Here is a 15,534-nt window from a genome sequence, read left to right on the forward strand (position 1 = left end):
CAATCCTACCTTAAGAAAAAAGAAACATTTCAAATAAACAACCTAACCTTACACCTAAAGCAATTAGAGAAAGAAGAACAAAAAAAAAAAAAAAACCCAAAGTTAGCAGAAGGAAAGAAATCATAAAGATCAGATCAAAAATTAATGAAAAAGAAATGAAGGAAACGATAGCAAAGATCAATGAAACTAAAAGCTGGTTCTTTGAGAAGATAAACAAAATTGATAAACCATTAGCCAGACTCATCAAGAAAAAAAGGGAGAAGAATCAAATCAATAGAATTAGAAATGAAAAAGAAGTAACGACTGAAACTGCACAAATACAAAGGATCATGAGGGATTACTACAAGCAACTCTATGCCAAAAAAATGGACAACCTGAAAGAAATGAACAAATTCTTAGAAATACACAAACTTCCGAGACTGAACCAGGAAGAAATAGAAAATATGAACAAACCAATCACAAGCACTGAAATTGAAACTGTGATTTAAAATCTTCCAAGAAACAAAAGCCCAGTACCAGATGGTTTCACAGGCGAATTCTATCAAACATTTAAAGAAGAGCTAACACCTATCATTCTCAAACTCTTCCAAAATATAGCAGAGGGAGGAACACTCCCAAACTCATTCTACGAGGCCACCATCAGCCTGATACCAAAAGCAGACAAAGTTGTCACAGAGAAAGAATACTACAGGCCAATATCACTGATGAACATAGATGCAAAAATCCTCAACAAAACACTAGCAAACAGAATCCAACAGCACAATAAAAGGATCATACACCATGATCAAGTGGGGTTTATCCCAGGAATGCAAGGAGTCTTCAATATAAGGAAATCAATCAATGTGATATACCATATTAACAAATTGAAGGAGAAAAACCATATGATCATCTCAATAGATGCAGATAAGTTTTTTGACAAAAATCAACACTGATTTATGATTAAAACACTCCAGAAAGTAGGCATAGAGGCAAATTTCCTGAACATATTAAAGGCCATATATGACAAACCCACAGCCAACATCGTCCTTAATGGTGAAAAACTGAAACCATTTTCACTAAGATCAGGAACAATACAAGGTTGTCCACTCTCAGCACTATTATTCAACATAATTTTGGAAGTTTTAGCCACAGCAATCAGAGAAGAAAAAGAAATAAAGGGAATCCAAATCGGAAAAGAAGAAGTAAAGCTGTCACTCTTTGCAGATGACCTGACACTCTACATAGAGAATTCTAAATATGCTACCAGAAAACTAATAGAACTAATCAATGAAGTTGGTAAATTAGCAGGATAAAAAATTAGTGCACAGAAATCTCTAGCATTCCTATACACTAATGATGTGAAAGTGATCTGAAAGTGAAATTAGAAAAACACTCCCATTTACCATTGCAACAAAAAGAATAAAATATCTAGGAACAAACCTACCTAAGGAGACAAAAGCCCTGTAGGCAGAAAATTATGACACTGATGAAAGAAATTAAAGATGATACAAATAGATGGAGAGATAATCCATATTCTTGGATTGGAAGAATCAACATTGTGAAAATGACTCTACTACCCAAAGCAGACTACAGATTCAGTGCAATCCCTATCAAACTACCAATGGCATTTTTCACAGAACTAGAACAAAAAATGTCACAATTTCTATGGAAACAGAAAAGACCCCGAATAGTCAAATCAATCTTGAGAACGAAAAATGGAGCTGGAGGAATCAGGCTCCCTGACTTCAGACTATACTACAAAGCTACAGTAATCAAGAGAGTATGATACTGGCACAAAAATAGAAATATAGATCAATGGAACAGGATAGAAAGCCCAGAGATAAACCCACACACATATGGTCACCTTATCTCTCATAAAAGAGGCAAGAATATACAGTAGAGAAAAGACAACCTCTTCAATAAGTGGTACTGGGAAAACTGGACAGTTACTTGTAAAAGTATGATATTAGAACACTCCTTAACACCATACACAAAACTAAACTCAAAATGGACTAAAGACCTAAATGTAAGGCCAGAAACTATCAAACTCTTAGAGGAAAACATAGGCAGAACACTCTATGAAATAAATCACAGCAAGATCCTTTTTGACCCACCTCCTAAAGGAAATAAAAACAAAAGTAAGCAAATGGGACCTAATGAAACTTAAAAGCTTTTGCACAGCAAAGGAAACCATAAACAAGATGATAAGACAACCCTCAGAATGGGAGAAAATATTTGCAAATGAAGCAATTGACAAAGGATTAATCTCCAAAATTTACAAGTAGCTCATGCAGCTCAATATCAAAAAGCCAAAAACCCAATCCAAAAATGGGCAGAAGACCTAAATAGACATTTCTCCAAAGAAGATATACAGACTGCTAACAAACACATGAAAGAATGGTCAACATCACTAATCATTAGAGAATTGCAAATGAAAACTACAATGAGATATCATCTCACACCAGTCAGAATGACCATCATCAAAAAATCTAGAAATAATAAGTGCTGAAGAGGGTGTGGAGAAAAGGGAACCCTCTTGCACGTTTGGTGGGAATGTAAGTTCATACAACCACTATGGAGAACAGTAAGAAGGCTCCTTAAAAACTAAAAATAGAACTACCATATGACCCAGGAATCCTACTACTAGGCATATACCTTGAGAAAACCATAATTCAAAAAGAGTCATGTACCAAAATGTTCATTGCAGCTCTATTTACAATAGCCAGCACATGGAAGCAACCTAAGTGTCCATCATCAGATGAATGGATAAAGAAGATGTGGTACATATATACAATGGACTATTACTCAGCCATAAAAATAAAGGAAATTCAGTTATTTGTAGTGAGGTGGATGGACATAGAGCCTGTCATACAGAGCGAAGTAAGTCAGAAAGAGAAAAACCAATAACGTATGCTAACAGTTATATACGGAATCTAAAGAAAAGAAAAAAAAGAAATGTCATGAAGAACATACAGGCAAGTCGGGAATAAAGACACAGACCTACTAGAGAATGGACTTGAGGACACGGGGAGAGGGAAGGGTAAGCTGGGATGAAGTGAGAGAGTGGCATGGACTTATACATTCTACCAAATGTAAAATAGCTAGTGGGAAGAAGCCACATAGCACAGGGCGATCAGCTCAGTACTTTTGACCATCTATAGGGGTGGGATAGGGAGTGTGGGGGGAGATGCAAGAGGGAGGAGATATGGGGATATATGTATATGTATAGCTGATTCACTTTGTTATAAAGCAGAAACTAACCATTGTAAAACAATTATACTCCAATAAAGATGTTAAAACAAAAAAAGCAATTTGATTTTAAAAATAAAGAATAAGTGGGAAAGATAGTTGGAAAGGTAGGTTAGGGTCTCCTATGCAGAGGGAATGGGAGAGAGTAGGCGAGTTAGAATGTTTGGCTGGAGAGTCTGGATTTTATATTTAGGCAATTGCACTACTTGGGAGGTATTTGAGCAAGAGAAATCCTGGTGCTTATTTGGGATGATGTGTCTGGGTCGGGCAGAGAGAAGGGAGGGCTGAGGCATCAGTGACCAGAGTGCCATACCTACCCAAATCAATATTAGAATTTGATTGACAAGGGCCTAAAATTCCCATGTTGAGATTTAAACCACTCAATTGCTCCAGAGACTAATCCGTGTTGACTTATATTTCACCCCATCCCCAAAAAAGCAATAGGGAGAATAATATGCAAAGCCCCCAAATCTTATACTTGTACAAATTGGAAGCAGTGGGGGATAGAAAAAGGAGAGGGGTTGAGAGGAGAATATTGCAGGACTGAGCCAGGCCCAAGAAAGTTGAAGTTGCAGCTATTAGGATTTTTTCAGATGAAAGTTCCCACAAACAATGCTGGAAGACTCTGAATATCTGTAAATAGTAACTTTTATTTGAGAACCTCTCCTTCTGGAGGGTACTTGCTGAAAGTTTAATCCCAGAAGATGACCTCATCTGAGCCAGTTGCCAGATCTTATCATGATCCTTCAAATAATCACACAATGGCAATGAGAGCCAACCAGGGATGACTCGTAACCAGCCCAGTTCATTGGAAATACCTGGGGCTTGTGAGCTGGCCTCTGGGGTGATTAACATTGGGGGCTTCTAAGAAATTTTGTAGTGCTGCTTATTCACAACTGAGGACCAAAAGCCATACTTCTGTTTGTGATTGGCAAAGTGGTCTCAACATATCTGTCCTTAGTCAGACAACTTCAGAAGATGCTCCCTCCCCATACTTCTAACTTCTCTCCAACTCAGACAGTTATGAGAGGTGGTCAGACTAGATGGAGCTGGGGCTGGGGACGTTGTTCAAGATGCAGTTTATTAGATTAATTTTTGGCAGGAAGAACATAAGGTTGATCTTCACACCATGAAACTCTGGAGAACAAGGCTCTCAGGGGCCATTGCTGCTCTCCCTGATAGGAGGGCTTGAGAATCTATTACATGGGATGAACGATATGAACAGAGCCAGAATTTTATTCCTGCTTCAAGACCCCTTGAGTCACTGTATTTCCAAAGAAAGGGCTCATTTCATAAGACTCAAAGGAAGTAGGCCCTGGATTTCTAATAAGGGGAGGAAATATCATGTTCTTTTAAAATTATATTTGGTATTGTGTTGTAAGAACTGTTTATATATTAACCTCTTATAGTATATATAATTTGCAAATATTTCCTCCCATTCAGTAGGTTTTTTTCCATTTTGTTGATGGTTTACTATACAAAACCTTTTAAGTTTAATTAGGTCCTACTTGTTTACTTTTGTTTTAGCTTCTTTGCCTGAGGATACTGATCCAAAACAATATTGCTATAGCTTATGTCAAAGAGTGTTCTACCTATGTTTTCTTCTAGGAGTTTTATGGTTTCTGGTCTTACATTTAGGTCTTTAATCCATATTGAGTTTATTTTGGCATACGGTGTGAGAAAATGTTCTAATTTCATTCTTTTACTGGTAGCTTCCCAGTTTTCCCAGCACCTCTTATTGAAGAGACTGTCTTTTCCCCATTGTATATTCTTGCCTCCTTTGTTGTAGGTTAACTGACCATAAGTGCATGAGTTTATTTCTGGGCTCTCTATTCTGTACCACTGATCTATGTGTTTATTGTGACAGTACCATACTGTTTTGTTTCCTGTAGCTTTGTAATACAGTCTGAAGTCAGGGAGTTTGATAACTTCAATTTTGTTCTTTTTCTCAAGATTGCTTTAGCTATTGAGGGTCTTTTATGGTTCCATATAAATTTTAGAATTATTTGTTCTAACTCTATGAAAAATGTTATGGGTATTTTGATATGGATTGCATTAAATCTGTAGATTGCTTTGGGTAATATGGGCATTTTTATTAATATTAATTTTTTCAACCCATGAACATGGGCTATCTTTCCATTTCTTTGTGTCATCTTCAATTTCCTTCATTAATATTTTGTAATTTTCCTATTTTGTAGGTGGAGTATATCACCTTCTTAGTTAAATTTACTCCTAGGTATTTTATTCTTTTTGATGAAATTTTAAATGGGATTGTTTTCTTGCTTTCTCATTCTGATATATAAACAGCTCATACAACTCAATATGAAAAAAAACAAACAACCCCATTAAAAATTGGCAAAAGACCTGAATAGACATTTTTCTACAGAAGACATACAGATGACAAAGGCACATAGGCACATGAAAAGATATTCAACATCACTAATCATCAAGGAAATGCAAATCAAAACCACAGAGATATCACCTTATAATTGTCAGAATGGCTGTTGTCAAAAAGACCACAAATAACAAATGTTGATGAAGATGTAGAGAAAAGGTAACCCTAGTACACTTTTAGTGGGAATGTAAACTGGTACAACTATTATGGAAAATAGTATGGAGGTTCCTCATAAAACCAAAAATAGACCTACCATATGATCTAGCAATTCCACTCCTGTGTATATATCCAAAGAAAATGAAAACACAAATTCAAAAAGATGCATGCACCCCAAAGTTCATAGCAGCAACAACATGATGGGCCTGGAGGGTATTATGCTTAGTAAAATAAGTCAAACAGAGAAAGACAAATACTATGTGTTATCATTTATATGTGGAATCTAAAAAATAAAACAAATGAATAAATATGACAAAACAGAAACAGACTCATGGATATGGAGAACAAACTAGTGGTTACTGTGGGAAGAGGGATGCAGAAGGGGCAAGATAGGGGTAGGTAATTAAAAGGTATTGATACAAACTACTATGAATAAAGTAAATAAGCTACAAGGATATATTGTACAATGCAGGGACTAGAACCAATATTTTATAATAACGTTAAATCGAGTATAATCTATAAAAATATTTAATCACTATGTTGCAACCTGAAGCTAATATAATATACTATACTGATCAACTACATTTTAATAGATACTTAATTCCCTCAAATAAATAAATAAAATTAATTGTGTTTGGATCTTTGTAGTCTACATAAGGGAAATGATTCCCTTTGCATCTTTCTGCCACAGGACTACATGATGTGTGTTCAGTGAAATGTATCCATCAGGGAGCCTGGAATACAGTTGGTGCTCATTAAATTCTTTCTTCCATCTGCCCCAGGTGGCCCTGAAAATTTCCATATCAGATCCAAGTTGTGTATACGTGTTTATAGTAGGGGCTGTGGTCTTAAATGTCTCCATCCAAATTGGAACCAAAAAAAAAAAAAAAAAAAGCACAGACTCTGTAGCAGCTTTAAAGATATTTGTGACATATTCAATTGAATCTTTTAATTTGGAAAATAATACAATTGTGAGAGGTACCCACATGTCAGCAGAGAGTGGACATGTCCAAGCATATGGGTTTCTAAAGTGAAGATTCAAAGTGAAAGTACTTCCAGAAAAAGTATAAAGGATCATATAAAGATATATTCTCCTGTTTTTGATGATTGTTAAGAGAGATATCTTTCCTGATTTATTTCTTCATTTGAAGGGATTTTCCAAAACAGTGATGCCAAAAATTGGTTCATGTGAATTATCTTTAACTAATGAACAGTTGCCTTATGCCACAAATGCACAATAAGGTATTGGTAGTGTCACGTGGTGAGAAATTCCATACAACCATTTGATAAGGGGGAACCTCATCACTTTGTGAGTTGTACAAGAATCCAAGGCGACTACAATTGTCCAGAAGACAGAAGGTGGTGTCTGTTTCTAGTTCATCATAGTTAGGGGGAGATGCCTGGTGCTATGTTGTCCATTCAAAAGCAGACGGTGGAGACTGGGTATCCAGGTCCCTCCAGTGTAGCCTCCCTGGAGTGCCAGAAGCCAGCAATGACACCTCCCAGATCTTGCTTTCAATTCTCTGTCTCTTTGTAAGAACATGTACTTAAACAGTGGGTCCTGACTGTGATGCACAGTGTCCCCATATTTTTGTCTCTCTAAATCCCCAGTGTTTAAGCATGCAAGGTCATTAATTCCCAACTGCATTAATTTCCTAAGGCTGCTGTAACAGAGTATCACAAACTAGGTGGCCTAAAACAACAGAAGTTTGTTTTCTCACAGTTCTAAAGGCCAGAAGTTCACAATCAAGGTGTCAGTACTGTTAGTCTTTCTGAGGACTCTATGAGAGGATCTGTTTTATGTTCTAGTCATAGCCAGCAATCTTGGTGCTCCCTGTCTTGTAGATGCATCATTCAAATCTCTGCCTCCATATTTCTACAAACAGTCTCTTCATATGGTTGTCTTCCTTCTGTGTCTATGTCCGAATTTCCCTCTTTTTATAAGGACACCAGTCATTTTGGATTAGAAGGCTACCCTACTCTAGTATGACCTCATCATAAATTAATTACTTAACTTAACTACCTTCAATGACCCTTTTCCCAAATAAGATCACATTTTGAGGTACTGGGATTAGGATTTCATTATATCTTTTGGTGGGGGTGGGAGAAGGGACAGGGGAGAACACAATAATTCTACCCATAAAACCAACTTACTATTTCCCTCCATTGGGCTCTATGTTTTGAAATATTTTGTTTACCAAACAAAATTTACTTAATTGTTATTCATTTTCCTGGGTGTTTTTAAAACATCAAAGTCATCCAAATAGGTTTCTTATCCCAGAAGAAGATGGGATAAAATCAATTTCCCCTGGTTTACCTCTCTGAATACAACTAAATACCTTGGAAATTACTCAGTAGACAATGATAAAAGGATTCTGAAAGCTGGAAGGAAGAAGGCAGACTGGCTGGGAGCCCCCAAGACTTGAGGAACCACAATGCAGTGAGTCTGCTTGGTTTTCTTTTTATCTCCCATGTATGTCCAGATTGGGTGCCAGAGAGGTACAGAACTCAGAACCACCAATAGACATAGACAACAAAACCCGAGAAAAGCCTGCTCTCTCTGGACAAGGGGTGAGGTGGGAAGCCCACAGAGAACTAGTGGACAACTAGGTCCAACTAGAACAAGTCCACAGCTGCAGCCCCTGCAGGCAGTCTAATCCACCAGAGCTCTGGTTTTCCTTGCTCTCCACTAAGGTGGCACAACACCAGATGTTCCACAGAAGTACTTTCTATCCCCACAGATGGCACCAGCTAAGATTAAGCAGGAGCCCCAGCAACACCAGAACAAAGCAGATAAAAGTAGAATTCAAAGGGCTCAGAAAACTAAACTGTCATTGATACAAATGCTCACAAAAGTAGACCAGAACTTATACACCAAACATAAACAGGGTGACTGCTCACTAAAAGAGAAGATTTAGGATCAAGAGTCTCCTAACTTAAGAATCAAAATGTCCAGGATAAAATCAAAAACGTTTACTCAGGAAAACCACAATTTGAATGAGAAAAGACAGCAAATGTTAATACTAAGATGAATCAGATACGTAATTATCTGACAAGGATTTTAAAGTAGTCACCATAAAAATGCTCTGACAATGAATTACAAATTCTCTAGAAGTAAATAAAAAAAGAAAATGTCAACAAAGAATAAAAGGTATAACTAGAAACAAATAGGAATTATAGAACTCAGAAATACAATAACCAAAATTTTAAAACTCATGGATGGGTTCAGTAGTAGAGTGGAGATGACAAGGATAGAATCAGTGAATTGAGGACAAATCAATCTAAATAATGAAGAGAAAATAGACTGGAAAAAATATTAGCAGAACCTCAGGCTTTGTGGGAGGATAACAAGATCCATCATTCATATCATTGAAGTCCCAGGACAGAAGAAAGAACATGGGACTGAAAAAGTGTTGAAGAAATAAAAATTTCCCAAATTTGGCAAAACACATAAAATTGTAGATCCAAGAAGCTGAACAAACTCCAAATAGGATAAACCAAATAAAATTCACACCAAGGCACATCATACTCAAACTTCTGAAAACTAAAGACAAAGAAAGAAAAATCTTAGAAAGCAGGAGAGAAACAATATATTGCCTATAAGGAAACACCAATTTGAACAAGAACAGGTTTCTCATCAGAACAATGGAATCCAGAAGAAAGTGGCACATTTTTCAAGAGCTGAAAGACCTGTCAACCAAAATTCTATATATGGTGAAACTATTTTTCAGAATTAAAGTGGAAAAGAAGACATCTCAGGCAAAGAAATGAGAATCTGTTTCTAGCAGATCTACTCTTAAAGAATGGCTGATGGAAGTTCTTAAAACAGAAAAAGAAAAAGATAATAGAGGGCTAAGACTTTCAGAAAGGAAAGAAGAACTGAGGAATGGGTAAAAGTAGAAGTAAATATAAGAGACTATCCTTCATCTAATGGATTTCTTTAGTCATATTTTATGCTTGAAGCAAAAGTTATAACACTGATTTTTACAAAGATGTTAGATTATACACATCAGTGTTATAAAAGTTATAATATCTGATGTGTATACAGAGGAAATGTTTAAGACAATTACATTTTTTCAGTGTGGAAGGTAAAAGGATTTAATGGAAGTAAGAGTTCTACACTCCACACATTGTGGTAAAATGTTGACACAAGTCAGCTGTGATGACTTCCATATGTATACAATAATAACTAGAACAATCACTGAGAAAACTATACAAAGTGATATACTAAAACTATACAAAGTGATATATATATATACTAAAGTGTATATATATATACAAAGTGATATATATATATATACTAAAACTATACAAAGTGAGATACAGATATATATATATATATATATATATATATATATATATATATATATATATCAAAGTGGAACTCTAAAAAGTGTTCAAATAACCCACAGGAAGGCAGGAGAAGGGTAACAAGAAACAGAAGACACAAGCAGTAAATAAATTAAACATTAATATATCAATAATTAGTTTAAATGTAAGAGGCCTAAATACATCAATTAAAGGACAGATTGGTAGACTGAATAAAAAGACATGGCCCAACTATATGCTATAAAAACTCACTTTAATCATAATGACATAGGTAAGTTGAAAGTAAAAGGATAGAAAAACATACATCATGTAAGTGTTAATTTTTTAAAGGGAAGAGTGGCTATATTAATATCAAAGTAGACTTCAGAACAAAGAAAATTACCAGGGACAGAGAGGGACATTACATAATGATTTAAAAAAATCAATCTACTGACAAGAGACTGCAGTCCTATGTGTGTAAGCACACACACCCAGATGCACAAACAGATCTTCAAAATACCTGAAGCAAAAAATGATAGAGCTGAAAAGAAAAACTGACAAATCCACTATTATTGTTGGAGACTCTCTTCTCAGTAATTGATATAACTACTAGAAAGAAAATCCACAAAGCTATAGAAGAACTGAACAACACCCTCCACCAACAGAAACTAATTGACATTTATAGAACACTCTACCCAATAATACCAGAATACACATGCTTTACAAGGGACTATAGAACACTCACTAAAATAGACTACATCCTGGCTTTATAAACTAACCTTAAGTGTAAAAGAAATAAAATCAGACAGGGTACATTCTCTGATAATAAGAAAAAAGCTAGAAATCAATAGTAGAAAGTCAAAATGAAAATCTCCAAAAACCTGGATGTAAACAACATACTAAATAAGACATGGATCAAAAAGGAAATTTTTAAAAAATTTCTTTAAAAATTGAAATCTTCCTAAAGAACACTTCTTAAAGAAATATTCAAGAAAAAATGAAATTGTGTTTAATGAAATCACAATGTACCAAATTTGTGGGATGCAGGTAACAGTGCTGAGAGGGAAATTTATAGGACTAAATACTTATATAAGAAAAGAGGAAAGATCTGAAATTAATAATCTAAGTACTTGAGAGAAATGGGCTCTCAGACAAGATGGTGAAGTAGAAGGACTTGATCTCACCTCCTCTCAAGTAAACACCAAAATCACAACTAACTGCTGAACAACCATGAAAAAAAGACTGGAACCTACCAAAAAAGATATTCTACATCCAAACACAAAGAAGAAGCCACAGCAAGACAATAGGAGGGGCGCTTTCATGATATAATCAAATCAAATCCCATACCTGCCAGTTGGGTGACCCACAAACTGGAAAATAATTATATTGCAGAGGTTCTCCCAGAGGAGTGAGAGTTCTGAACCCCACATCAGGCTTCCCAGCCTGGGAGTTTGGCATCAGGATGAGGAGCCCCAGACCATTTGCCTTTGAAAACCAGCAGGGCTTGATAACAGGACTGGGGGAAACAGAAACACCACTCTTGGAGGGTGCACACAAGGTCTTGTATGCACCAGGAGACAGGGGGACAAAGCAGTGACTTCACAGGAACCTGGGCCAGACCTACCTGCTGGTTCTGGAGTGTCTCCTGGGGAGGTAGGGGGAAGCTGTGGCCCACTGCAGGGACAAAGACACTAGTGGTGGAGGCACTGGGAAATACTCATTGGCATGAGCTGTCCTGCAGGCCACCATTTTGATGCCAAGACCTGGCCCCACCCAACAGCCTGTGGGTTCCAGTGCTGGGATGCCACAGGCCTAACAACAGGGCAGGAACACAGTCCCACCCATCAGCAGATAGCTGCTTAAAGTCTTCCTGCACCCACAGCCACCTCTAAATAAACCACTTCACATGGCCTGCCCACCAGAAGGAAAAGACACAGCTCCACCTAAAAGTGGGCAGGCACTAGTCCCTCCCACCAGGAAGCCTGCACAAGCCTTTTAGACCAGCATAACCCACCAGAGGGCAGACACCAGAAGCAATAGGAACTACAATCCTACAGCCTGTGGGACCACAAACACAGAAAGTTAGACAAAATGAGACAGCAGAGGAGTATATTCCAGGCAAAGGAACAAGATAGAACCCCATTTCCATGCAAATGGAAATCAAAGGAAAGCTGAAGTAGCAATACTCATATCAAACAAAATAGACTTTAAAATAAAGACTGTTACAAGAGACAAAGAAGGACAGTAAATAATGATCAAGGGATAAATCCAAGAAGATATAACAATTGTAAATATAAATGCACCCAACATAGGAACACCTCAATAGATAAGACAAATGCTAACAGCCATAAAAGGAGAAATCAATTGTAACACAATAATAGTGTGGGACTTTAACACAGCACTTACATCAATGGACAGATCATCCAGACAGAAAATCAATAAGGAAACACACGCCTTAAATGATACATTAGACTAGATGGACTTAATTTATAGAGGATTCCATCCAAAAGCAGCAGAATACACATTCTTTTCAAGAACATGGAACATTATCCAGGATAGATCACTTGCTGGGCCACAAAGCAAACCTCGTAAATTTAAGAAAATTGAAATCATATCAAGCATTTTTTCCAACAATGATGGTATGAAATCAGAAATCAACTACAAGAAGAACACTGTAAAAAATACAAAAACATGGAGGCTAAACAATATGTTACTAAACAACCAATGGATCATTGAGGAAATCAAAAAATACCTAGAGAAATATGAAAACAAAAACACAACGATCCTCAGGAAAGAAGAAAAATCTCAAATAAATAACCTAACATTACATGTAAGGCAACTAGAGAAAGAAGAACAAACACAACACAAGGTTAGCAGAAGGAAAGAAATCATAAAAATCAGAGCAGAAATAAATGAAATAGAGATGAAGAAAACAATAGAAAAGATCAATAAAGCTAAAAGCTAGTTGCTTGAAAGGTAAGCAAAACTGATGAACCTTTAGCCAGACTCAAGAGAAAAAAAAAGGGAAAGGGCTCAAATCAATAAAATTAGAAGTGAAAAAGGAGAAGTGACACCACAGAACTACAAATGATCATAAGAGAATACTAAAAGCAACTATATGCCAATAAAATGGACAACCTAGAAGAAATGGACAAATTTTGTAAGGTACAATTCTTCCAAGACTGAACCAGGAAGAAACAGAAAATATGAACAGACCAATCACAAGTACTGAAATTGAAAGTGTGATTTAAAAACTTCCAACACTTCAAGATGTCGGAGGAGTAAGACATGGAGATCACCTTCCTCCCCACAAATACATCAAAACTACATCTGCAGATGCAGAGTCTGTGGACCCGGCTGCGAGGTGGCCACCTGAGATGCTCCGGCCCGCACTGGGCCTGGCCATGGCGGCCCTCCACCCACCTCACATGATTTCCATCTCGGCTCCAGTTTTTTATACCGCGCAGAAGAAGTTCGGCCGGTGGTGGCCCCAAAGCCCAAAGTGAATCCTTTCCAGCCTGGTGACAGTGAGCCTTCCTCAGCTGCTGGGGTCCAATGTGCACAGATGGGCCGGGTGGAAAAGATTCCCCCACCACCCCCAGAAGACTTTTCTTTACCGCCTCCTCCCATGCTTGGGGAGGCCAATGATGCCGAGGGCGCTCTGGGAGGTGGCTTCCCACCTCCCCCTCCCCCAATCGAGAAACCATTTCCCGCTGCGCCTTTAGAGAGGAGATCTTCCCTTCCCCACTGCCTCTGCTAGTGGAGGAGGGAGGACCTGAAGCCCCCATACAGCTCTCACCACAGTCCAGGGAGAACAGTACTAATCTGGAGATCGACTCTCTGTCTTCATTGCTGGATGACATGACCAACAATGACCCCATCAAAGCCTGGGTGTCATCTGGATATGTATCACCACCAGTCACCACTCCATTCATTTTCAAATCCAGTTCTAAGCCTGCAACTGGGGGCACAGCACCTCTGCCTCCCTGGAAGTCCCCTACTAGCTCCCAGGTTCAGCCTCAGAGCCAGACGCATTTCCATGTGCAGCCCCAGCCCCAGGCCAGGCCTCAGGTCCAACTCCATGTCCAGCCCCAGCTCCAGGCCCAGCCCCAGCCTGTGCCTTTGGTTAACACCCAGCCTCAAGGTCCCCATGCCCCATCTCCAGCCACCAAGTTTTCTCCAGTGACTCCCAAGTTTACTTCTGTGGCTTCCAAGTTCAGACCTGGAGCTCCAGGTCACAGCCCAATCAGAAGTTGGGGCCCCCTGAAGCTCCCTCTTCCACTGGCACAGGCTCCCTTAGCCCCCCAGCTTCACCTATGCTCAGCAGAAGGAGAAGGCCCAAGTGCAGGAGGAGCAGCACCCAGTGCCCCCACCAGCTAAAAACCAAAACCAGGTGTGCACCTCTGGGGCCCCAGGACTTTTGACTCTGAAAGAGGTGGATGAGCTGGAGCAGCTGACCCAGCAGCTGATGTAGGACATGGAGCATTATCAGAGGCAGAACGTGGCCATCAACGAGTTCTGTGGCCGGTGTCACCAGCCCCTGGCACGTGCTCAACCTGCAGTGCATGCTCTGGGACAGCTGTTCCACATTACCTGCTTTACCTGCCATCAGTGTGAACAGCAGCTGCAGGGACAGCAGTTCTACAGCCTGGAGGGTGCGCTGTATTGTGAGGGCTGCTATACTGACACCCTGGAGAAGTGCAACACCTGTGGGCAGCCCATCACTGACCACATGCTAAGGGCCACAAGCAAGGCCTACCACCCACAGTGCTTCACCTGTGTGGTCTGTGCCTGCCCCCTTGAGGGCACCTCCTACATAGCGGACCAGGCCAACTGGTCCCACTGTGTCCCCAACTACTACCCAGGTGCTCCATCTGCGCAGAGCCGATCATGCCCAAGCCTGGCTGAGAGAAGACCGTGTCTGTGGTTGCTCTGGACAAGAACTTCCATATGAAGTGCTACAACTGTGAGAATTGTGGGAAACCACTGTCCATTGAGGCGGATGACAACGGCTGCTCCCCTTGGCTGGCCACATGCTCTGCTGGAAATGCCACACTGCCAGAGCCCGGACCTGAGTGAGGACTGGCCCCCTTTTGACTGCAAATCCATTCCCCATTAGCAGACCATCCACAATGAGACCACCCCCTCTTCACCCTCCCCACAGTTATTTTTTGATGTCTAACCCCTCCCTCCATACCAACCCCCACCTCAGTGCCCTGATTCAGGGACCCAACATGGCCTAGGGCTGCAGAGTCCCTGGCCTGAGCTTCAGTCCTCCCCAACACTGCAGGGACCACCCAACATAGTCTAGGTACCCCACCTGAGCAGGCACTAGAGTGAGTGCTGCTACTTTCACTGATGCACTGATTCTCTCAACTGGCACTCGAGCAGCCTCTTACTCTGCTTGCTGAGGGCCAGGAAACGTCCTGACCTGCTGGGAGGCTGGG

The 15,534-nt window shown here is 39.3% G+C and overlaps 1 pseudogene; it reads left to right on the top strand.

Annotated features, from left to right (window-relative positions):
* Nucleotides 1-13,491: 13,491 nt before the first annotated feature.
* LOC101286294 (zyxin-like) lies at nucleotides 13,492-15,162 on the top strand (annotated as a pseudogene).
* The last annotated feature ends 372 nt before the right edge of the window (nucleotides 15,163-15,534 follow it).

Source organism: Orcinus orca, chromosome 16 (genome assembly GCF_937001465.1).
Source record: "Orcinus orca chromosome 16, mOrcOrc1.1, whole genome shotgun sequence".
Classification (NCBI taxonomy): domain Eukaryota; kingdom Metazoa; phylum Chordata; class Mammalia; order Artiodactyla; family Delphinidae; genus Orcinus; species Orcinus orca.